We start from the raw sequence: 26,988 nt of genomic DNA, 5'->3' as shown, positions 1-26,988 counted from the left end.
TCACTTATTTTTTGTTTCAGTCTTGTTACAGTTACCTAGCTTTTCTGCTTACTGGTGTTTCCATTGATGGATATTTATTATTATCATTTGGAAAAATCACATGTAATATAATCAGTGAGGTTTTAATCTGCTATAAGCATGACTGCAGAATATTAACAGAATTGTAAGATAGAATTTTATCTTATCTTAAAATGTTCAGGTGAGTGAGTTACATAGAAAAATGAGTGGAAGACAGTCTTCTATCTGCCTTTAGTGTAAGAGAGACATTCCAGCACAGTTACCAGACTGCTGTTTAGCAAAGACTCATTCAAAATGTTGATAATGTATTAAATAGTTTTGAGCAGAAAAGCATAAAGAATCTCCTCCTACCGACTAAAATTTATAGCTGTGGCTTACATAGTAGCTTAGCAGTTCACATATGGCTTATGTCAATAGCAGAAACCATGTTATTTTCTAAATCACATTGATTTGTTATGTGGTACTGAAAGATCTTAAACAGAATCATTTGCTATAAATTACAAAATCTAGTCTTCTACATTCTTATCTGTGTTTCAGATCCGTCAAAATGAGCCCAAGAGTCAAGTCTTCTATGTACACAATGCTACTAGTCAAAGAATAAGAACTAAGACCATTCAATTTCCTCCTTTTTTGGAGCCAAGCCAGGCTGACATTTTCCTTTCTGTTAGTTTTGGCAAAGAGGAAAGAGAGGGAAAACTTTACTGCACTGTTACTGATGTGTTTTTTATTTTGTTTTTATTAAAAATGTTGAAACATGGGCCCTCTGTCAAAATTATTTTATTATTGAAAGCTGGGTGGGGTGAATGAACTGGCAACAATTCAGAAAGCCATTAATGGTACTGATAATGGAGAATCCTATTCAGCCTCAACAGCACTGCAATACTTAATTGCAATAAATTTTACTGAAATCTAGTGACTGATGTGCACGGTTAATGAATCGGTAAAGATTCAAAGGTTAATCTGCTGTGAGGTAACAAGTTCTGGCCATCTGATATTGTAACCAAAATATGATATTTGTTAGTTACATGATGATATTTTTTGGGCATACAACAGAAAAAATGAGTTTTTATTGGCTGCAGCTTTGTTAGGTCTCCAAGACCAAAACATAGAAAAAGCAACCACTCTATAATGGTGATTCTTGAACGACAGACAAAATTTTAATATATTAGAGGTGAAATGTGACTCCCTGAATAAAATATATTGTCAAACATCAAAGGAATTGACTGAGAAGCAGAGTGTTCCCTGAAGCAGAGTTGCATGCGTGCCCAGGAGTATCCCCACTTCAGGCCTTTTCCAGCCAGTGCACCCCACCTCCTGGAAGATCTGAGAGACAAAATGACCATGCAGGATTCAGGAGGGGTGTGGAAAGTGTGTAGCGAAGCCTCTTAAGAACTTCCCTAGCAATGAAGTAGCTTTCTAGAAACAAATGTGTAAGGTCCAAGCAGGCTGAAAATTTAAGTGAAAACAGGAATGGAAAGGAAGCAAAAAATAATTCAAGAAACAACAAAAGGGATGGGTGAGGTTAAGAAAACTGATGATTAATGTCCTTGCTTCACCCTCAGGAGACTTACATCCAGATCTCATTCTGCCACATCAATTTTGTGGCTTTGGACATATTATTTACACTCTCTGTGCCTGGACCCTTTCTCTTCTCCAGAATAGTCGTGGTAACTGCTCAATTAAGATACAAATGTCAAAGCCTATGAAAGGTGCAGATTTCACAGATATTCAAGATAGACAGAAACTGTGTCATGAAAAAACACAACGTCTTTGACAACCCATGACTTGGAAGGTAATGCTGTATACTCGGACTCCCCATTTCCACTTCACAGCAGATGGCTGTAGTCTAAGTAAGACTGTCAGGGAAAGAAATAAGATGATTCCTCCAGTATATTTAATTCTCTGTACAGTTGCCCGTGGACCAGTAAAGCCTATAAACCAACTGCTGCCAGGAACTTGTTAAACACAAGTCTTGTACTTAGTCCCTTATCTCTTCATAGTTCTTGACACAGGGTGACAGACCATAAAGTGAGGTCTTCCACCTGGATATGTTCCTTTGTGATCTCTATCTAGGTGAATCTGCTTTAGCAGAGGAATTGGACTAGATGATCTCTAAAGGTCCCTCCAACTCCTACCATTCTGTGATTCTATGATTCTGTGATCTTGCTACATATCCACATCAATTCAGTTTTAGGACTTCTGCTCTTTCCTCTTGTTTTTCTGTGCATGGATCAAAGGTTAGTGTGTTAGTATTTTATTCCCTTATTTGAAAGCAGGATAAACAGTACCTGTGTGTGCCAGGTTGAAGTCTTCCACTTTGGGACAAATCAATACTTGCTTCCTCTTGCAGGATTTGCCAGGAAAACAGAACGAGCATTTCAGTCTAACTTGAGACACAATGTGAACATGTCCTAGGCTCCAGCCCGGAAGTTAAAACAGGTTGGGGACCGTTCTCAATAGAAAGAGTTAACAAACTCCAGGTGTTTTGCATTGAAGAAGAAGACATTACCAAAGGACAAACAAGGAGTGAAAGATACATTTGATGTTTACTCCAGGTTATTTTGAGTTTAGAATTTCCTATATCTGGAAACATCCCTTGCTCTGTGGACATCTTGGTGACAAAGAGCTGGCAACTACAGTGCTGATGGAGGATTTTAAGAGAAAGGAAGGAATCTACTACTGTCATGAATCTGACTCTGAGCTCCTCTGAGGTTCTACTTTCTTTGCTAGGCTTCAAAGTGATTTGTTATAATGTGAGTATTCTTTATATTGTGTTAATAATTAACCATAGCCTACCTACAAATGTACCTGTAGAAGAAAACCTCTGGTTCCAAAACAGCTTAATACTAATGCAATCAAGTGCCTACTTCAGAGTCTGTAGAAGTCAATGAAAGACTTCCAGGGTCTGAACCTGAATATAACTAGATCTAACTACAGATTCAGATTGTGTGTCACAGCAGCACTTTTGTTAAAAGGCTTGCTGAAATCTTATGGAAGCCAGTTATTTCAGACCAGATGCTAATCTACAAAATTAAATTCACTTTAGATAATATTCTAGTATTATTTGGAGTAACTAAAACTTGTTTCCATTCACAATGACACGATGATTAAGGTGGCAGCCACAGTCCACAAAACAAATGTACGTTAATGGGTTAGGTAACTAAATTTACTGTCTTTTTTTTGAAACTCCAAGCTAATAAAAATATCACTGCAGCAATTTCATAGTACTGTTTGGGCAGTTTGTTCATTCTCACCTTTGATGACACTATCCAGTTTGGATGTTCAAAACTGAACTAAGGAATTTCAATAAAAAGTCTCAGAACAGTAAATTTGAGAGTAGGAAATCCAGTCATTAGCATAGAATGATGTTAAGACTGATAATCTCACACCAAAGCATTTTCCTTATTTGCAGATAGATGCTTGCATTGATATTTCAGGACGGGCTTTCTTAATTAGCAATGCTAGTGATGTGATTACATTTTCAGATCTTTACAGCATGATATGAGGAGACATTAATGGCATTAATAGTATTAAATGTAGCATAGGCCATCTTCCAAGTTCAAGATAAACATATGGAAAAGGTCAGAACAACACTAACTGGTGGGCTGATATGGGACTGCTAGCTAGGATGTAAAATTGGGTTGAAAAGAGGTAAGACAGTGCAGTATCATTTTCACTAAAACACAAGCAGGAAGATGAGCAAATGCATTTTAAAGGTACTTTATTTCTTTTGTCTTCTCCCTTACTATGCATTGAATCTGTAGGACCAGAAGTGAGTCAGCAGGAGTTCAGCATAAGAGCTTGAAATAACAAAAATATGTCTTTATACTTAAACTACTTTTTTAGTGCTAAAGGAGGATTTATAATCTGAGAAGGAGAATTTGAAACTTTACCATGGTAAAACTTTAGCATGGTAATTCAGGACATTTTGGGGAAAAGCAAGGGAGTTTTTGGTTTATATTTTATTACAAATTTTGTGTTTATATTGAGATTAAATTAGCATAAAATTAAGTAATATCAACAGAAGAATGAAATGTGATTGCCATGACTGTATAGTGTAGAAAAAAATAGTAAGTAATTGGAAATAAAATGTTTATATATTTGTATAAATACATACATATATCAAACAAGTCTGCTATGAAAGGTAAGGAAGGATGACTGCAGAAGGCTAGTCTGAGGGTTATAACAATATTAAAATTGTAAAATAGTAAGTGTCATGGTGACCAAAGGCAAGCTCCAGATCATATTACAGTAGCAGGAGGATTTAGTACACTGCAGGATAAAAGGTCATAATCCAGACCGTAATTCACAGAATCACAGAATCTTAAGGGTTGGAAGGGACCTCGAAAGATCATCTAGTCCAACCCCCCTGCCAGAGCAGGACCACCTAGATTAGGTCACACAGGAACTCGTCCAAGTGAGTTTTGAATGTCCCTGGAGAAGGAGACTCAACAACCCATCTGGGCAGCCTGTTCCAGTGCTTTGTCACCCTCACAGTGAAGAAATTATTCCTTGTGTTTCTTTGGAACCTCTTATGTTCCAGCTTTTACCCATTGTCCCTTGTCCTATCATTGGACATCATTGAGAAGAGCCTGGCTCCATCTTCCTGACACTCACCATTTACATATTTGTAAACATTAATGAGGTCACCCCTCAGTCTCCTCCAAGCTGAAGAGCCCCAGCTCCCTCAGCCTTTCACCATAAGGGAGATGCTCCACTCCCTTCATCATCTTGGTGGCCCTGCACTGAATTCTCTCCAGCAGCTCCCTGTCCTTCTTGAACTGAAAGGCCCAGAACTGGACACAACATTTCAGATGTGGTCTCAGGAGGGCAGAGTAGAGGGGGAGAAGAAGCTCTCAACAGTCTTATATTGATCCCAAGTGACCATCCCTTCCTTCCATAGTCTATAGACTCTCTTCTTCCACTTGAATTTGCCCAACAATTCCCTGTTTAACCATGCGGGTCTCCCTTGGCTTGATTTCTTACTTGCTGGGGTGCTCTGATCCTGAGCCTGGAAAAAGTGATCTTTGAATAGAGACCAACTATCTTGGGCCCATTTATCCTCCAGTGCTCTGTCCCACGAGATGTCCCCTACCAATTGCTTGAAAAAGCCAAAGTTGGCCCTGCCAAAGTCCAGGGCTGTGATCCTGCTTGGTATTCTGTTCCTACCACACAAGATCCTGAACTCCACTATCTTGTGGTTGGTGCAGCCAAGGCTGCTCTGAACCTTCACCGCTTCAACCAGACCCTGGTTGTTCATGAGTACGAGATCCAGTAGTGCTCCTCTCCTGGTTGGCACATCCACCATTTGCAACAAGAAGTTACCATTGATGCACTGAAGGAATCCCCTGGACTGTAATTGACTAGCAATGTAGGCCTTCCAGCAGATGTCTGGGTAGTTGAAATCCCTCATGAGAGCCAGGGCCTGTGATTTTGAGGCTGTTCCCAGCTGCCTGTAGAAGACTTCATCAACTTCCCCAGCCTGATCAGGTGGACTGTAATAGACACCCACAACAGTGTCACACATGCTAGCCTGTCCCTTAATTCTAACCCACAAACTCTCAACTTGCCCCTCATCCTCTCCTGGACAGAATTCAGTTCATTCCAACTGCTTTTTCACATAAAGACCAACTCCACCACCTTGCCTTGTTGACTTGTGTTTCCTAAAAACAAAAGGTCATAGCCAACCATGACCACATTCCAGTCATGTGAGCTGTCCCACCATGTCTCTGCAATAACCACCAGATAATAACGGCTTGCCCGTACACAGACTTCCAGCTCCTCCTGTTTATTCCCCATGCTGTGGGCATTGGGGTATAGGCATCTCAAGAAGGAAGCCAGTCAGATAGGGTTCATCCCTGACACTGGCTTACCACCCTTAGGGTCAACCCTAGTGGGCCTGGTTTTATCCCCTTCCCCCTTCAAAATCAATTTAAAGCCCTTTATATGAGCCCTACTAAATCATTTGCAAGGATCCTTCTCCCCTTTGAGACAGATGAACTCCATGTGTCACCAGACCTGGCACCATGAAAATCTCACCGTGGTTGAAAACCCAAGTTGTCTTGGTGGCACCAGTCTCTGAGCCACCTGTTAATCAGTTGTGCTTCCCTTATTCGTTCAGTATTCCTTTCTACCATGAGAAGGATGAAGGAGAACACTACTTGTGCTCCTGATCCATCAAGTATTCTCCCCAGTGTCTTGAAGTCCTTTCTAATAGCTTTCAAACTCCTTTCCATAACTTTGTTATTACCAACCTGCATTACCAACAGCGGGTAGTAGACAGTTGGCCACGCCGGACAAGGGAGGTACAGTACAACAGTACAACAATCTTTGAATAAAAGGAAATATTCCTGATATATGCCTTAATTTTTTTTTTTATTATAATTGTCTAATGGTAAAATTTAGGATATTACCATCCATTGATTGACTTAATGAAATAACCTCATACAGACTGCCCCTGAACTATCTTTGAGTAATTTAGTGTCTGTGGTCTAACCAGGGAATATCATGTTCAACAGCAGCATGTGATGGATGGTGCATGGTCAGAGCCCATATCCTGAACATGGTCACACAGATGAGCTATGTTCATCCGCAGCAATGTGGCTGAGAAACATAATAAACTGATCCCAAGAAGATTTTGGTTTGTGTGATTTTTGAGAGAGTGTGAAGAAAAATATGTCACTGTATCTTGAAGGAAAACACAAAATTAGAAGGGTGATGAAAGGAGCAAAGGTCCAGTGTGGCTCAGAAACTGTCAAGACAAAAGGACAATCATGAGATACCTTTGTCAAGAAGAGAACAAGAAGAGAAAAGTGTTAAAAGAAATTCTTGATGTCTTTCTGTTCTGCTCCATCCATAATCTATATAGAAAATTTAAAAAGAACCTATTCTAAAAATATTAATACAAAGAATTTTGCAAACAGAAATTTTATATGGTGAATAAACTTGTCACATACACAAGTATGTGTTTTGTCAGTAGTGAGATATTCTCTGAACAATATTTCTTTTGTTCAACCCATTTGATTCTGATTGTCAGAAGTAATCGGTGCTTTTGAGTATCTAACATGAGGAGATATTTTCAGAAAATCATCACTGTCTCATGTCTCTCAAAAAACCTACCCATTAAATTCACTGGTTGCTTTTTCATAGTTTGACAACCTTGTTCTTAAAGAATTTCTCCCATGCAGTTCTGGGATACCAATGATGCAGCCAGGTTGTGATATCCTAATTTAATGTAATCTTTCCGTGTAACACTTTGTGGTTCCATATGTGGAAATTTCAAATATCAAGAGCAGAAAGAAGACATCAGGCAGTAAAAGTAGCATTTTTTAAAAAATAATAGACATTGTGTAGTTTTAGATATTACACACAAGTTTGTCACAGAGTTACCTTCTGTTAGAGGACTTCCATTCTTCCAGGTTTTGCTTAAGTGTTAGGGATGTTTCGTAAAGAAAATGTTATACTGTCTAGCCCCTTTAATGCTTGTCTACCATCAAGATACAAAACAAAGTTGAGGCTGCTTCTTTGGCACTTGAAACAGGTGGAACATTTCTTCTTTGTCCAACATGAAAGATTGTTGCATCTCTGAACTTTAAGGCATGTGTCCTTTGGAGTTATGCCCCTTCCGCTGGTTCTCCTCAGATGTTGGCAGATAGTCAACTTCTTTCCTTGGCTTTGCCAATGACAATATTCTGTGCTTCAGTGTTTCCTTTGTGTGTCTGTGTCTGACATGATTTTCCTTGCATAGAGAGAGAAGTATGCTGTATTTTGGTTTGAATAGTGTAAGTAAAACAGGTTGCCTGCAGATTTTACACAAATGAATCTTGCAATGTGTAATGATGAGAAGAAGTCCGCAAATGAGTTTAAATATAAAACTTGCCCTGAAATAATCTGATAAAGATATGGGCCTTTTTTTAACTTGGTAGCTGGATGTTTAGTTCTTGGGCAGGAGGAAGAGAGGGAGAAGGCTGAGACTCCCATTCTGTTTAGACGCTTATGTCAAAACCACACAAGCATTACTAAACACAACGCAAATCACTTCAAATCTGATGTTGTCCTGTTTATCCTAGTTTGTCTGTTCACATCTCTTCTTCCCAGCAGGTTACCAAGCACCAAACAAGGTTTCTCTCCAAACTGGATGGAGTTTTTCCATTCTCGTTGTTCTGTCTCATGAACAGGTTGTTTGTGACTAGTAGTAGAATGTCTCTAGAAAGGAAAAAAAAAGTGTCTTTAAAAGGGCAATGTTCACAGTAGCATATTTTAGCATGAGCATTGTTAGTAGAGAAGAGTCGCAAAAACACTCTGAAGCACTCATTTTCATATTGCTTGGATTACATATTAGGTAATATTTAAAATGAAGGCCCAGGGTAGTTTCAAAGGCTATCTCATGCTTATGGAATGATTTTTTTTTTAATAATCCCAGTATTAAAATATATTTCAGCCTTTAATTTTCTTTGGGTTAATATGTGACACTGATCTAGGCTGAAACAGATGGAAAAAGGTAACACATATGATACACTCAGGAACACCCTTTCTTTTTCACCTGCAGAAGGAGTGGTGACAGTGAGTAGCTCTGTGTGTAATTGTAGATTTGTTTTTCACTACATTTAAAATGTTTATAGTATTGGCTAGAAGATTAGAGAAAGTCTGCACAGGAAATCAAAGCATTAAATACACATCTTGATTAGACATAAAACATAGATTGAAAGTTTTCTGATCTCAGTTTACCAGAAATTCAAATGATGATATCAAAACAGGAAAAGAAAGGGGAAATAGAGAAAAAAAGTTTAGTATTATCAAATTGCAGCTCTGGACCAGGATTTGCCTGTCCAGCACAATAAAGTCCTTACTGTCTATGAGACTTCAGAGAAATCAGTCTTCTTACTTGGCCTTTGAAGTCACCAAGACATCATTGCCCATGATAAAAGAGTTTATTTATAACTTGGTCAGCTTATGTCTTTTCCCACTGAACCAGCAGGCTTTCCAAGGTTTGGGGATATAATTTCAAGGGCTGTTAAACCTCTGTCAAAGTTTTTCTGGCCCCCTAAGGAGCCTGGCTATCCAGCATTCTGTTTGCTATGACAGGGCTTCATGTGAAAGCATTCAGGAAACTGAACGCTTCAACTGCTGTAGTTTTTGAAACAGAAAATGGCATTTAATCTGAAAAACAACAAAAATCAGCATATAATTGGGTTTTTATTTCCTGTCTTTTCCCCTTTTCTGTTTGTTATCCTAAGAGATAAGACAAAGTACAATGCTGTAAGTTCCTGATCTCTATGGGAAGATGCTATTTATATAGGTAACCTGGCAAACTGCAAGAAGCAGGAATCAGGCATTTCACTATGATGAAAGACGTTAAATCAAACCCTTAAAAGAGATTACAGCACAGAATGTAGCACTGTTTTAGGATAATATTGTAATTTTTCAGCCAGTTGTCAACAGCAAACATAAAGACTGGCTTACAATATCGAAAGAGCTAGTTCTCAAGCTGTCTAGTTTGTTGTGTCATACTGAGCACATCTACTGTCCAGAATTTAATTCAAAATTCTGCTTAAAGTGTTGCTGAGACTTAACACAAGATCACTCACTATGGCCCCACAAGCCTCTACAGTTTGGGAACCCTTGATCCAGAGGTGCTTCCAAAATGAGCAAATACAAACTGGGTCGAGGAAAATCTGCCATCTGGAGCTCTATATAGTGTTTTGGTCTTTCTGCATTTAGAATTAGTCCAATAAATGAAACTGCCAAAATTGTAAGACTGACTAAAAAAACATAGAAGAATTTGAGAAATATTAAGTAATGCAGGCTATTCTTGTGACTTGACTTCCCTTTCTGAACCCTTGGGATCACTACTTTCAAATTTTCCTTCATAGTCTTGTGAGCTAAAATTTTTCTATTTTTCTTCTTTTAAATTCAAGCCAAAACTCTCACATAATTTGACTCAAGATATTAGGGTTAGTGTAAGCACTGTATTTTATGAGACTGAAGAAAAAGTAATGGAAATTGTCCTCACTTCTCTGAAAATAATTGCACACATGTTTATGTTGAGATACTAAATAACACAGAGATAGGCACAGTAAATGAAGAATACTGTCAGTTTAATAGTAGAGCAATTCTTTACAATAACCATTTGGGGGCAGAGCAGAGATCCATTCAAACCAGTAATCTGATTCTGACAGCAGTTGAGGACAGAAACATGGGGAAGGATGTAACGGCAGGACAGTACTCTTTCCCCAGCATACTTCTCCAGCCATCAGCTTTTGGGCACTTCCTTGGACCAACTTAGTAAATTCAATGGACATTTCAGAAAAGTAAAATTAAATATAAAAAACAAGTAAAAGCAAAAGTAAATATAAAACAAGGACAAGGAAAGAGAAAGGCTTACAATAAGACAATAGAGTGTTGCATTTATTAGACTGAGTAAGGAACACTGACGGAATAGGACAAGTGTGTGCTTTAACCAAAAGACCATAAGCTTGGCAGAATCAGTCTAGAGACTGGTATTGCAGCCACAAGAATATTTTCTTAATGTGTATTCAAATTACATTTATTCAGACAGTCACAGGCTTAAAACATTCTTCTCAATGACTTCTGTTAATATTAAGCAAAGTCTTTGTCAATGTTATAGTGCAGGAAAGTTTTGTCTTTGTTTTCTGTTGACATTTTTTATCTATTCAGCAGGGAGCATCACACTTTTGCAGAAGGAGATGGTGTTGTAGAGCTTCTCTCCTATGTCTGTTTACTTGTCCCTTAAAATCGAGAAGATCCTAAGCCATAGGACAAAAGCGTTATCCTTCAGTGTATGTAAGACATTCTGTGTTCATATATATGCTGTGTGTAAAGTGTCGTGTGTTCACTAAGCAAAAGATATTATAAAATGGCAAAGCATTATTAATATCATTAAATAAAAATTTCTACTTGCTGCTCCAAATGATTTAGCTGGTACAAAAAAAATTGCACTGTGTCAAGGCAACTCAATAAAAATGCATTAACCCTTTCTTGCTCTAATGTAAAAAAAAAAACTTTACAGCTATATCTGTTTTCACTGTGAATCTGTTAAAATAAGGAGTTTCTCAAAGATTAGTGGCATCCAGAGATGATTTAAGCAATGACAACTTTGGAAGTCAATTTATATTTGAATCAGGAAATGACTCAGTATTCTCTGAAGTCTTACTTTAAAGTTGACTCTTTTACAGTTAGGTAAAAATGATATCACATCTTCAGAATGTTAAATTAAACAATTGCACTGAGGCCAGAATTTATTTCTGGTCGTGCTTTAAAATGTTTTTTCATACTGTATACTCATCTCCCAGGATGATTTTTGTCATATCTAGACAATCCATGAATAGCAGGATATACACATTCTCCAGTTCTATAATACCTTTTGTAATACTACCTGTCGCTCTGTTTTATGTTGCCATACATGTAATTTGCCTACAGTATGTTAGAATTAGTAGTCTTACAGTTTATTAATCTCTTGGCGTTATATCCTGTTATTATGTTAGCTGGAATGAGACCTTCAAGTGAAGGCAATAATAAAAAAAGTTGTTAGCCAATAAGAAGCATTTCTACAAATGGTCAAATGACAGTGGAAAAGGAAATATTTTAACAAAGCAATGTTAATACAGCCCAGGACCAATGCAAATAGAATCTCTGAGGAAGACTATCTGAAAAAACATACCATACTTTTGGAATAGTGTACTTTACTGTCTGCCTTACACATTTTCCACAAAGCTCATGTATATTTTCTATATGAAAATCTAAAGCATAAAATCTTACATTTGGCAGTTGAAAAAATACAGGAGATTTAAAATAGCAACATGCCTACAGATTTTTTTTTTTGCAACTGGATTTGAAAGAAATGATCTCTCTCAAAAAAAAGAGAAAGAGGCTGATGAATAAGGTCAATTAATGTGATTGAGGTATTTTTTTCTTTAAAAAGTAGAAGGTTTATGTGGACACATATATAACAATTACTGTTATAATTACTAAGTGTATTTGCAATATAATCAACTTCAGTCTTGGCACTGATTAAATTAAGGAAAAAGTGCTGGTCTCAGTGACTGATCCCTGCTTGCCTCATGTGGAGGTCCCTTACATGATGGACACTGAGATGCTCTACAAGCTCACACTGCAGTCTACTCTGTTAGTAAGGATGCTATTCTAGCAGCATAGATATGCTAATATGATCAATACACTATTTGGTTTTAGGTAAAAAGTATGGTTGTTTCTCTCTGTGGTAGCAGAAATTGTACCACCTTATTAATCCACCCTATTTTATCCTGCTTAGCTCTACCTTGGGAAGTGCTGTAGTGATTTTACACATGCACTGTTGACTATTTTAAAACCTTTAACAATACAACCAACATAAATTTGCAGGAATTCAAAGGGAGCCGCAGGCTGCCCCCATTCACAAGCCTGTGGATAGATGTATCCACAAGAATATAAAGGAAGCCCATTCCACTAAACAGGAATTTTCCTCTTATTTTTAGTTCTCTGCAGATGAACAGAGATGAAAGATCACAAATATACTAGTTTCAAAGAGTTGAAGTCATGTTTCAACAGCCTACAGGCATTTTTGTTACTATATTTGCCATATTTTGAAACGACAATTACAGAAGACTTCCAGAAAATCTCAACGTGGCTGAAAGAGTCAAAGGTAAAATGTACATGAAGAAGTAAATATTCCTTTGCTTAGTTCAACCTTCAGGCTGAATAGTGCAATGGCAGAACAAATGAAGCTTCATTTGGAAATATAACTTGTTTAAAAGCAAAAGAGACGGCCACAAGCTGAAAGAATGAAAGATCTCAATATTTTAGGCAGGAAAACACTTTATGAAGTGTTGCAAAATCTAAATAAGTATTTGTGTAATCAACATCAAACTGTTAGTAATATTTGTCTTGGAATATTTGTCATCACCATGATGAAGCATGGAAGGTGGATTGGAAGCATGTCTGATTTAAGAACACACACTACACTTTTAAAAAATAAATATGAATGATTCATTTTATGTAATAAAAAGAGTTTGATCAATGAACATGTATGTAAGCACATTGTACGTAATCAAAGTGCCAGTGGTGGAAAGCAGAAATAAATTGATCCAAGGCTGATAAAAGTTAAATCGATATTTTTATAACTCTTTAATATGTTCTTATCTTGTGAGAGTAACTCTAATGGGAGAGCAAGGCACTGCAGTTCAAGCCAGGGCAGTTAGAGTAAGACTCAGACTGGAGCAGTCTGAGCTGCGTAACTGCACTGATGCTGATCTCCATGAGGACCCTGCTGCTCCAACAGCCATTTTGCATCTCCTATTTGATGTGGAATGAGTGCTCCTGCTTATACACTCTGGATTTGAGTCCTCACACTTAATTTTAGGCAATTGATCAGTGTGTGTTTTTTCATAGTGAATGACTATACTAAAAAAATGAAACACGGGAATTGCCTCTTGGCACTCGTGCTACCAGCAGTTCCAGACAGGATTACTCTGTCCACTGTTACATCAGAAAGCATTATTCCAAACAAGGAGTCCAGATGTTAAAGTTATACATTATCTTCCTCATTTCTTCCCTTATGCTTAGTTCAACTTTTCAAATATTTTATCTCTTATCTAGATAAGAGATAAACTTTCAAAACTTTCTACTTCATGGGGAAGACCATGAGATCACCATGTCTGCAGTCTAAAGAACTGAAGAGAATAGTTGCTGTTTCAGACAGTTTTTAAGTCCTTAACTTGTGACATAGGAATATAAGCTATTATCTCTAAATCATTTTGAGCTAAGTACTTCATAAATAGTCTGGCTGATTTAAAGATTGTACCATTTAAACTGCAGAGTGAGTACATAAGAAATATTAACTCATGCTGTAAGCTTTGCCTATATATGTGGAGTACTTTTGAAAGCTGCCAATTAATTGTAACAGCTTAACACTTTGAAACACAGTGGAAAAGCCAATTAAAAATATCTTGGAGCAGCAATTGGAAATACTGTGAGCCAGTTGGTCAAAGGTTGCTTTCAAAAATAATTCCAAGCTTACTAATTCTACCATTAACAGTCAATCGGAAGTACAGCAATTAAGTGAACTATTCTACTTTAACACTAGTGTCATAACCAAGGATACTCAAACTAATGCCATCTCTTTGACACAACTGTCAGCCCAGTTATCAGAAACAAAGCAGGAGATAATAATGAAACGTATTCTATTCCTTCTCTTCCTAACATTTCTTTTAAAATGTGGATTACCAGCTAGCTGGAGCCTGGGACACAGGGTCTCCCATGTGGAACAGTGAGGTTCCAATCGATTAGAATTATTTAGTGTTAAAATAAGTGATAATTCATAACATGTGCACTGTCTTTCAGAAAGTATTTATTTCTTTCCAAAAATAAACTTAAAATATTAAGAATTCTTAAGTGATATATTTTGGATACCTTGTGTTGTTGGTGAGTGAGTGATAACATTAACTGTAATTTTGTGTTCTACTAAGTCAATGCATCATCTTTAAATATGTTTTCCTGGAAGCCAAATCTTAAGGAAGGAACCCTATTCTCTGTCATAATTTCTCACAGTCCAGAAAATCATCTTCCTTGAAGATGCTTTCTTCACAGCTGCAAGTGGCAAAGTGAGTGAGTATCAAGCAAGTAACAGTGCTGGTAGCAGGATTTGGTGTGAAGTCTGCTAAGTGTCATTTTTCTAACCAGTAAGATCCATGAAAAGACAGTCACTCATAGCTCTTTTATGTGAAACTGAGAGATATAAGCTCTCAATCTATTCACAATACCAAATCAATGGAACTTCTTTGACTTCACATATCCCAGTGAGGAGGAATGGAGCCTCTAAAGTTTCATTTGTTGTGTTGTATTCTACTTTTTCCCCCTGGAGGTGCAGATGTGATAAACTGGTAAAAAGCCACTTGCAAGAGCTTTCCTCATCTTTCACCTTCATAGGCAACAGTGCGCTCCTTGTTAATCTATGAGCAGCAGCAGCATTAAATAAGCCTATTAACATCCCTCCCATTTCTCTCATACTCAGAGACAGAATTTGACATGTGTTTTGACATGCATTACACAGTTCACAAGCTTTAACAATTTAACTGAATTATTCTGAAGTTCTTTTTTAACAAAATAGAAAAACATTTGTAAAATAAAATGGACAAAAAACATGGAGACATAGAGGAGATTCATGTGGGTTACTCATGCTTTTAACTTGGAAAAGGTCAGTCTTAGGTAACACTTATGTAAATAAACTAATACTGTGTATTGTATTTACTTATACTGTCAGGACATTTTCTGAGCAACTTACCAGTTGAAAGAATCGTTTTACATTCTCACCTTTTATTAGATTTCAGACTCATCTAAAAAATGCATGGAGACCTCATGTAGCTTAGTCATGGTGAAACATCAAAGCAGACAGGAGATTAATAGTATAGACAAGCACATGGATTTCAGAGAGAATTGGAGAGATTTGGTCCAGCTAAAGTTCCTCAAGGAAAACATCTCTTCTGATGTGAAAATCAACCTTTGAAAAATTTTAAAATATTTTTAACATGATCATCTCACTATCTGTTGTTTTATAACACTTAGAGAGGTATAACTCAAAATTTCTATAAACAAAGTGACTTCCTGTCCCTTTTTAAAGTCAAATTTAAATTTAAGTCAATTGCTTAAGAACAAAGCATGCTAGCAGATTCATTTAATTGTAGCAGAGTATTTAAAGACAGGAGAAAATCCTCAACTGGGGATATGCTATGAAACAGTAATATTTTTCTTGTCATTGATTTGTAAGGAATGGTTTCATGATTTCCTTATTAGTAGGATTTATAGTGGTATAGATTGTTTCAGGATGAAAAAAAATAAAAATAAAAAGTTGTCTTTTCAAGACAACTGCATAAATGCTGTCAAAAACCATATTTTCATGTTTTCATTTGAGATGAAACAGTAAATCTTTCCTTTGATACGATCTACAATCTATTTCAGTTGTGTTTGCTATGAATATTCATATGAGCGCTTTTTCTTCCACAAAGAAGCTCCCAAATGAAAACTGATCAAGGCACAAGATTATTAATGGCTACAAACCAAAAGTTTTCCACCTAAACTCTCAGGGTCCATATTTGGGACCAATTTTTTTTTTTTTTTTTCTGCAGGAAGGCTCTGATTCCTCAACCTAGAGCAGTTTCCACTAGCTATGAACTATATACCAGAAACAGTAAGATAAGTATTCTGTACCAAACCTATGAAATATGTAACTAATGTATTTCTCACATTGTGAGAATATTCCGTGACTACAAGTAGTTTAAAACATAGATACAGATATATATTGGACAAAATCCTAGCTCCAGAGAAGCCAATGTGACTTTTGCATTATCCTTTGATGGGCCAAAACGTCACCTTTTTTTTTTTTTTCTCTGACTGAAAACACAGGTTTATCTTCTGGAAGCTCATTGGCCTGCATATGAAGTGCAAGTTCAGATCCACCAGCTTCCTCTAGTGAAGCAGAGGAAGGTAAATAGGGAAAGAATATAATCCACTTTCATTTGGCCTTTGTTTTTTCAGACTAGCAATAAGCACTGATTTCCATCAGTAAGTAACGTCTTTGTCAGGCAGCATTTGCTAATACTTTTTGAAGATGAATGGAAGTCAGGGTAGTATAAGCATCATTATAGGTCTGAAACTGAGATTTCAGCTGACAGTGTTATATCAGCTCTGTATTCTAGTATTATCATGAGGTTACACCTCCTCACGTGTTTTCATTTTTGTTAGTACAGCAGAAAGCTAAGATTTCAGTAAAACATTACACTTAGTGTAAAGATTATACTGGAAATCTGCAGTATGTCACAAATTTCTTTCCTCCTGTGCCCTGGTACATTTTGAAAGGAATTATCATTACAATATTTACTAGTTTTGTTTGAGAGTTTATCTGTAGTTGCCCAGGTGCCATATGCTGGAGTGCTCACAAGTCAGAGTCCAGAGTCAGGAAGGTATTGTAAAAAGAACAAAATTCCTTGTACAATCAAGGTCCAAGGGCATTTGACACTTCATGATTTGCTCTCTCTACACAAGTTTCCATTGTTTTTTTCCCTGGATTTTTTTAAAAAAAATATTATTATTGTTACTTTTTGCTATCCTTTATGACATCATCTACTGCAGCTTCTGAGGGCTGTACGCAGTTGTGTTTTGAATACTTCTAAGCGTGGAACTCTGCAGCCTTTCTGAGCAGCCTGTTGTTAATATGCACATTATACCTGTAAAACCTCAGTTCCTTTGCTTTGCAGAAACTCCAAAAGACATCTTTCGGTAGCTTCTGCAGAGACAATGCTGGCTTTCAACTCCTGTACAGCCGTAGATGGTTCTAGAGAACAGAGATGTCTGCAGGACTAGCTCAGGCCAGAGATGCTAGCCTTTAGCCAGAGACAGGGTGTAGTGGCAAATTGCTCACAGACTCTCTGCCTGCTTTGCCTAAACCAGAGCTCAGGCAGCTGTTTCAACTGCTGTTGGCAGCTATGGCAGGGCCAGCCCCTCTTTTCTTCCATCCCTTGACTCTGCCTTTTTTCAGTGCCATAGCAGTGAATAGTCCATCCCCAAGGTAAGCAAAACTGGCTGTTGAGAAGCTTTGGGCTTCAGATCTACTACATCAAAACTCAGAGAGAGAAAATCTCTGAATGCCAAAAGGCATGATTAACCTGACTAGTTTCACTCCACATTAAGCCCAGTTGTTTCACCCATATTAGAGAGCAGAAATTATATTTCTAGAGGTAGAAAAGAGAAAGGACAAAATAAAATAAATCTCAAACATCTGCATTGTTGACTCGCTGCTGATTTTCTGTCTCCTAGGACTTTATCCTGAAAACTTCCTGCACTTGTGTCTTCCTTGCAACATCAGCTTAGAAGATATGGATATCTACTCATCTAGTAATGCAATTAATTTACAAGTTAAAGCAAATACAGATGCAACAATATTTTAGCTCTGATTTCCTCCAATACATAGCATAAAAGGCAGCTAGTTCTGATTACTGAGTTATCAGATCACTGAGAAGGTCTAGAGATTTTGAAAGACATGAAGAAAAGCTGTAGCAGCAAAAATAATGCAAGGAGTTTTGAGCTCATTGCCTGACATTTGTTAGATTTTTAAATTCCCGCCCAGCAAATGAACCAGTATGTGATGCTTGACCCACTTAGCCTTTTCTTTCTCTCCTGCTCTTCAAACTTCTTTTAGAAAAGGCTATGTGGAAATACCTTTACTTCTCCAAATGCTGTGAGAATAGCTGGTCCCCTGATACTTCCAGAGCAACTTTACTTCAGATGCTGCCGCACCAGCAAACAGGCCTGATGAGGATTAACACCTCCCTGTAATTGGTAGATTTTGATCATTTACAGGAGTGACGTTACTCCCATTGCTCTCATTGATTTTGTTTCATAAATCCCAAGTGTGATATTATCCCCCTGAAGCTTAACTGTTTTTTAGATGGTGGGAAGGATGGTGAAGGGAAAGAAAATGGGAGCAAGTTGCACAGCTCACACTACATTTAATACTCTAATCCATCTGTTTTATTTCAGCTTTCTCTGGTTTAGACTGCCTAATTTTCATCTTCAGTCTCATTAGTTTCACTCCTCATTACTTCCTTTACATTCCTTCAATTTGCAATGTGTAACCTTGCTTTCTACTGTCTAAAGTTGCTACATATTTGGAGGTGCCTAGATTCAGTCATAAAGGAGGTCACACAGAGTTCAGAAATGTTTGGAAAGTGGGGAAAAAAAAAAGTCTGAGAAAGATTCCTCTATGTTTCTTCCCTTCATGAAGGGTGCTGATGGTTTTGTGATATGCACGGTAACTGTTACTGGGGACTAGCTCTGGTATGGCTTGTCCACATGCATTCAGACCATCACAGGGTTGCAATGCTGTGTCCTTGCATGAGATCGTATCTGCAAATGAGAAGCAGGAGACCTACTGGGGAAGGCTGGGGGGAGGAAAGGAAGAGAGAGACTGTATCATTCCAATTCAAAATAATTAGTCTAATCTTCCTGCTACTAATCTGACCAATTCATATCATCCTTCTCCTCAAAACAAACTGCTGGATGTCACATTCCCTTTTTTATAGACTTCCTGTAGCCATTAGCTCTACGTCAGCTTATGTGATATATCGCATATCCTTTAAAACTCTACATACATTTGAATGAGTTCCTGAGTTATTAGTTCCTCCATCCACCCACAGATCCCTCCCCTTCCCTCCTCCAGCCTCAGGTAACCAGCAATTCAGCAGGACATTTTAAAGCATCTACTGACAAAATTATCTAGCCAGGAAGATGTTAGAGTTTTTATGTATATATGAAAGAGGACCAAAACCAATTGGCTGAGTAAAACATTTACACATAACTTCTGGCTTTCTCTCAGGCAGAGCTTTTGCAAGGGATTTATAGGTCAGATCAGCTCAGCAGTTTCAGCCTATTGCCCACCCTACCTTAACAAAGCTTGTGTGTGTTTGTACAGCTGTGCTCGTAGCTGTGGGAGTCCCAGGGATCCCACAAGCCTTCAATTCCTCTACCTCCCCTTCATCATTTACCAGCACACAAATGTGCACAGAATGAAACTGTAGAAAACCGTCTGACTAGCAGGTTAAAGGCCCAAGATTCAAACTCTGTTTATTTTCTTTGTACAATTTCCTGCTGCTACAGTGAGTAAATGGTATTTTTCTCCTTGCCTTTTTACCTGTTTGTCTATCATTGTTTGGCCAAGAATGAAAGAAACCATCCCTTTCAGACTCCTTTAGAGGACTTCAAGGGACATACAGTATTTATGTGCTGCTCTGGGTCTTAAGTATTTTGCTCTGTTTTTTGGGGATAAAAGGTTGGTATAAAATGCAGGTGGGCATAGAGAAGTAAAACCGTCTGCATTTCTTGATACTACACACTGAGGAAGGGACTTATTTTAATTAATATTAAACCAATTCATGATTAAGTCCAGTAAATGCTTGATGCTAAGCAGTTTAGAGGCAGTTAATATACCTTTTTGAACTGCTGCCATGAATTACAAAGTCTGCCATCTGAGGAGGTATTACATTTGAAACGAAATAAAAAAAAGTCAAGATGTTTCTGAAAATTAGCTACCAACTTCCAGCCAATCTTACATTCATTAGGATTTTTTTAAATGCTGAAAGAAAACAAGGAGAAAAAAAGGGTTCTTAAATGATATCTATTAACCTAATAAGGTCCAGAAACTCAGAATTTTAATAAAATGTTAGTTTAGCTAGTGATTTCAAAAGAAACTCTATTTGTATTTCAAGTATTATTGTCATTCCTAAAGTCTGATGCCAACTTGATAAAAGCTCTAATCCAGAAAAGTATAACTCTACTAACAAAAGAAATTAAAAACTGTCTCATTTTCAAAGGATCCTATTACTCATTTCTTGCAGACATTTCTAATTAGAGAACTGTATTCATTAACACTTGATATGTTAGCAATCTGCCAAGATTTTTCATTTTCTCTCCCAGGCATTTGGGCCTATGTTCTGCAGTGAGCTGAGGGAAGACTCAAGGTCCACGTCCAGACTGACTCGGAGAGTAGAAATTCAAAGGTAGGGAAGCAGGAGGTAAAGAGGTTTTGACACAGGCAGCTTGTGGGGCAAAACAAAGTGACATTTAAGTTCTTTAATGCTTTGATCATCTTTTTTTTTTTTTTCCCATTTAATAATTAAGTAGATATAAAAAGGAGAACCTTGAGTGTTATTTCCTTTGGCTCCTGTTTACAAAAGAGAACTTGTTGGTAGTTGCAAAGAGAATTCAAGCACTAGTTGAGGACTAACAATCATGTACCTCTTTGAAAGATCACATTGATATTTCTGATTTTTGAAAAAATGATCATGTTAAAGCTTTGCATGGCCAATCTCAGAGGGATGTCCCCAGAAAGTACTATAAAGAAACACTGTACCAAGAAATGTAATTAAGGGTAAGAAATTGCCAAATACACTATTTTTCTGGACAATTACTCATACTATTGCTGTACAAAAGCTTTCAAAAATCTTGAGATTGACATGAAAGACTGCAGTTAGAAAAGGTATGTTACAGATTTTTTTGAGGGAATGAGTTGCCATGTTGAATCGAAGGTCCTATTTAGTTGGTGACTATACACTTTTTATCTTTCCACTGATGTATACACAAGAGACTTTCAAGAGATCTCTGTTTTTCACAGTCCTGTTTCTTAACTGGTAGGCAGTTACCTCTGCATCCCGAAAATAACTGCAGGCAGTTCAGAGATAAGACACTAAGACTTCCATTGTCAAAGTTCAGGATAAAATGAGGGGAGAATAATATTCAAATAATAGTATACATAGTCAAATTCTGTACATTTTCACTCAGAAACCAAGATAAACTACATTCACTGCTGAGAGTATGAATAGCTGAAGAAGATAATCGTCTTTTTGAGTTACTGAAGAAAGTTAGATTATAAGCAGACAGTACAGGAAGAGGGTGAGGGACTGAAAAACTCAGGCCCTTCCCCTGAGATGCATTTGGAAAAGATCTGTGGGAGAGCTGAAGGAGTTTTTGTTTGACTTTCCATTTGTTTGGTTTGTTATACTGTAAAACAGAAAAAGAACGTGGTTATAATACAAATCTCTCCAGTATTACAGAAGATCTACCTCCCATATTAATCAAAACATATCAAGATAGGCATTTATCTGCAAGCATGCACTTAACTGCTAGTATGGTAAGAAGAAGAGATTATTGCAAAAATCTGGAATGGAGCCACTCAGTGAATAGGAGTAAGACAGGAAGTAGATGAACACGTTTGAATCCTCCTCTTGCCATGCATACAAAATTCATTATGCGCTGTGCATCCAAGTAGGAAAAGATATCTTCGAGACTCTTAACCTAAAAGCTACATGTATAAGCTACATGGATATCTGAAGAACTCTAGGAGCTTAGACTATAACCTACTTAGGCCAGGATGCTTTTGCTTTTATTAATTTTTCAGATACCAATGAATTTTAGGCCTACCTCATCCACCTAAATAATAAAGATAAAACTTTTATAAACAAAGAAATTAGAATAAAGTAAATATGCAGCCTACCATGTCCTCACTGAGCCTAAAATTAGAGGAAAATCCAAGTATGTGACTTTTTTTTTACCTCCTCATTCCAAAAGCTTGTTTATACAGATTATGGTAGGCACACATCTTGTTAAGAAGCAGTTTACAGTAGATAACAAACACATACAACATGTTAACAGCTCTCCGAATACAAAGGAAAGTCCTAATTACAATTAGCATGTTTTCCTCACACTTCTAAGGTTCTATAGTTAAAGTCTTGACTGCATAGTTCATCTCTAGTTATAGGCTTCTAGTATGATTAGTGATAGACAATTTCCAAAGAGAAAACCTGATGTGACTGAATGATAATCCTTTTGTCATGCTGTTATCTCAGGGATAAAATTTCAGAACTGTGGATAATATTTTAAGGTAACTCCTGCCTTTAGGTGATCCAAATACAGGAAAGTATCATTTGGTAGATCTGTACAATGCAACCAAATGCTACCAGCCCACATTTTTGTAAATAGAATGACATATTACAATAAACACAATGTGGCTGTTATCAATTGTAGAAGAGGAACCAACAAGCTTTAAGGCTTATTATATCTGGCATTTGGAGATCTGGAGATTTGGCAATCACTAGAGAAATTTTATAGTTAGTGACACCATTCTCATGCTGGCAGCATTTAGGTAAAAAATGTTTTTAATCTTTCTTTTCTCATTTCAGGGAAGACAGCTTCACTTATAGCTAATTCACCCTCTGTCCTTCTGTGGTTCTCACTGACGTTGCATTTAAGCCTATTCCTGCTAATACATTGCCTTTTAAACCTTGACCTGGAAATGCTGCAGAAAATACAGCACACTGTGGAGTATGACTGAGTTGTTGGCAGGAAGGTTTTAGGAATATTGGGAAAACTAATTAAGAGATGCAAGAGAAGCACAGAGAGAAGAAGCTGGTATTGAAAAGCACAGAGGCAAATTCTTACAGGAGACTGTGCAATGTAATAGCGATTCCCTTTGGGAGATCAGAGGTCTCCCCTATAGATACCAAACCCATGTTTTCCAGAAACAGCTATTGCTGTTCAGGTAAACAGAAGACAGAAAGAAAAGAGGAAGGAAGAGAGGAGGAATTCAGTGGAAAACTGAAGAGAGGAAAAGGACAGGAAAGAAATTAAATGCACCACCAAGAGTTCCGGTGGTTGTTTTAATACCTCACGGGCTCACCAAATCTTGCTTTGTGGTGCAAAGCTACCACCACTAGAGCAGACAACAAGCTCCCAGAGAGCAGATCTGTTGAAGAGGAAGCTTGTCTAATGAATGTCAGCGATAAACTTGATATTGTTCCCTGTGTTTGGGTCTTATGAATGACAGTATTTAATCTCTGCTCTGTTCCTGTGAATATACTTATAAAATCCTTCAGACTTAAAAGCAGCAAAGGTATGCATCAGTTAAAAATAAAGCAGATGCTTATGCACAACAATGCAATGATCAAAATCCTTTGATGCAAGATTGACCTGTGGGGTTTTTGACCATTGCTCACACTGAGTAATGTTGTTCAGTAACTTTCATTTCTACTGATGAAGAATTAGTACTAAGAGGTAATTTTTGCCCCTGCTGGGATCCTGTAAACCTCAATCAGGTTTGAGTTTTATTCTGGGCTTTCAGTTTATAAACCACAAAGCTAGAATTTGTGAGTATATAGTAACAATGACATAAACCAATAAGAAAGCTGTATTGAACTGATAGTAAAGCATAGCTATTTTCTATGGAGGCTCATCTACGCTATTTTCAGTTGTGAAAATGAAACTGAATACAAGATACTAAATGATAATCGAATATTTTCTGTTGTGTATATTTATATTTAAAGGATATATATGCTTATCTATTTATATAAGGTAATGTAGGATAATACGTTCAAATGTTCTTAAAAAGCAGTGAATTAACTTTCATTTAATTTTCATTAGGATTGCAATGAATGAAAGGATTCAAGAAGCATTCGTGATTCATCTGGTTTTGAAGTTGCACATTTGACTCCTTTCCTCCTCATCGTCCTCATCCTCCTCATCCTGGAAAGAAGCAGCAGTGTTAGCCTAAGCACAGTTTCTAGGCTAGCCTTCTTAAACCATGATGAAAAGCCTAAAAGCCAGTAGAAGATCCAATGTAATTAGTTTTGTATACAGAGAAACATTCAATAAGTATTTACTGTGATTGTCCTAATTACTGCAGAAGCAGAGATGTACAGTTATGCCCATTATATTTTTTCTTACCCATTAAAACATCTCATTGCAGAATAAAGGTAGTAAATTTTTTTTACAGTGTATAGTATCCAAAGGTATCCATATTGGATCTAAGAACTGAAATGACTGCTGGGCTGTTTCTCATTTTGGGGGTGAGGAAGAGCTTAGATGATTGTGAATTATATGATGCAATGAATCTCTTCTTACCAGACTCTACTATTACAATTCACACCAGTAGTTACCAGATGCCTTCTTACTTGAGGGTTATGCAATAAGATGTTAGAAACTGTGATTTCTCTACCTCTTTTTTTCTATATGAAGAGATTAAATCCTGAAATAGTTGTTAAAAAAATAACTGTTCAGGTATTGTGACAATTGGTCACTTTGGTCAGTGAGGGCTGAACTGCTGCACTCAGAGAAATTTCACAATGAGTAAGGATGCACTGGAGTGCAAAAGTCAAGTATCATTATCTTCCAGAAGAAATCAGAAGCACAGCAATTAGAAGCTTGATTTGAGAACTCATGTTCTGGTTGGTTCTTCACATAAAGACTCTTCCTTTCACCTAGAAAGGAACTACCTTTTTAGGGTAGTAACTGTTGACCTCATTGTATTTCATACAGACTACTGCAGAACAAAGAACAGGACTCACCAAAACTGAGGAATGGTCTTGCATTCTCCAAGAGGGCCGAAAGGCCCTGTATAATGAAAAAGCTTAAATGATAAGCAGAATATGATGTGATTCTCCAGGTCATGCAAGATAGCTGTCTTCCTGAAAGTCAATTCAAGCCAAAACTTTTTAAGCTAGGAGCTCAAAGTTAAGACCAAGGATCTGTACAGATGATGTGAATGCCTGTCAATCAACACCAGGCAACACCTTTAAACTGGTGATTTAGTGGTTTTAGGTGTAGTTTCTTCTTTTGATAATTCTGTGCTAAGGAAATAAGCTTGCCATGATCCTGGCCACAGTGAATATTTTTAATTTCATTATCAATTTCATTTCCTTACATGTTTGTAGCAAATTTCAGCTGTGCACCTGGTTATATTTGCACACTACACAGGTACAAATTCAGACTAGATATTTAAAGATCTGTAAGCATATCCACTCTAATTCCTAGGTCCAAAGGTAACACTATACTTCTATCTAGAGACAGCTTGAGAAATGCAAAGCTATCTGTCTCCTTTATCTTTCAGAAGCGGGAATAAACAGTAAGTCTGAATTTTTTTATGACTTCAAACTATGCTGCTTTCATTTTGTTATAGCTACTTTATATTCTGCTACATCTAGGCAATTTGTAACAAAAGTTTCTTTGTTATCCTCATGCATTAGTACATTTAAGTAATGCAATAGGGAACAGTAGCTTAGCAATGAGAGCCTGCTCCATGTTTCCTGTTTTCCAAGAGCAAAAGGGAGATTTTGTATAAAATCAAACATTATATTCTTGCTTTGCTTTCTATACATTGGATTTTTTTTCTCATCATCCCAGTAAAACTTTGACATTATGTAGAATATAGGACTGATCATTTGGACACTGGAAATGTCCAGGAAGCTCAATGTTTGAGAGGGTTTTTAAAAAACTACAATTCACTGCAGTTATCTTATTTTTTGAATAACTGCTGCTATGACACATAGTTCTATTTCATATAAATAATATTTTCTGTGATTCCAAAAGTTTCAGTTTATTGTACTGTATAATTTTAAAACACAAGCAACAGATTGATATATTTTCTGTGTCTTCTTTTTTTTTTTTTTAAATTTTAAAAGTGCATATATCAGTTTAAGGCAACTATTTTTTGTTTCTAAGTTACCACTAATTGCTTTTCATTTGAAATCACTGAGCTTAATTGATCCAGGATATGGTAAGTTTGGTCACTGTTATGTTTTTTTCAACCACTTCATAGTTTTTACAGGAAATAACTTTGAAGATATAAGCAGTCACCACATTCTTTTCTCATCAGAAATACACATGCATTAATTTATATGCAGAATAAGCAGCAGGAAAAGATTAATTCCAAAGGGAGAATCCTATATCACTCAAGTATGTAATTGCATATTCAATATATGTGAACAATTACATGCCCAGCTGAGCTGTATAATCACTGCAATTGTAGGTGTAAATGATATAATTCTACAAGTTGGTAATTGCCTTAGCTATTTGCTTGAGAAGTAACCTCATTTGCATGTGTGAAAGTGGCCTCTGCATTTTCAAATTACAGTATTCATTGTGGAGCAAAACATTTAATAAAATGGACCCTTAAAGAGTAAGCCTTGTTTTCATACAAATTTCTGTAACAATCCGGGAGAGGTAAATGCAAGAGGAATATAAAAATTATGTCTCCCAAGAATGTTATTGGAAGATTTCCACACAGTGTCACAACATTTTTAAACAGCAGTTGCCAAATGGCATTGCTGCAGGAATCAGTATGAAAGAGCCCTTGTGGGAAAATCTATTAAAAATCAATGGATATTAAAGAGAAGTTTTGTGAACGTCAGTTCCATTTTGCAGCTATTAATCTAATGCTTCCATCTGAAAAACATTTCCAGCCACTGTATTTCTTTGCTTGCATCACCTGGCTTTGGCCTTCTCCAAGGGTAAGCCAAGTGCTCCACGGAAAGAGTTGAGAATTGGCCTCATTAACTGACCGACTACTCTTTCACTGTCTCTGACATAAGCCTTTTTCCTCTTACACTGCCACAAAGCAATCTTAAACTCTTATGCTAG

The sequence above is a fragment of the Colius striatus genome, chromosome 5, assembly GCF_028858725.1.
Source record: "Colius striatus isolate bColStr4 chromosome 5, bColStr4.1.hap1, whole genome shotgun sequence".
In the NCBI taxonomy this organism is placed as follows: Eukaryota; Metazoa; Chordata; class Aves; order Coliiformes; family Coliidae; genus Colius; species Colius striatus.
This window is presented reverse-complemented; position numbering follows the sequence as displayed.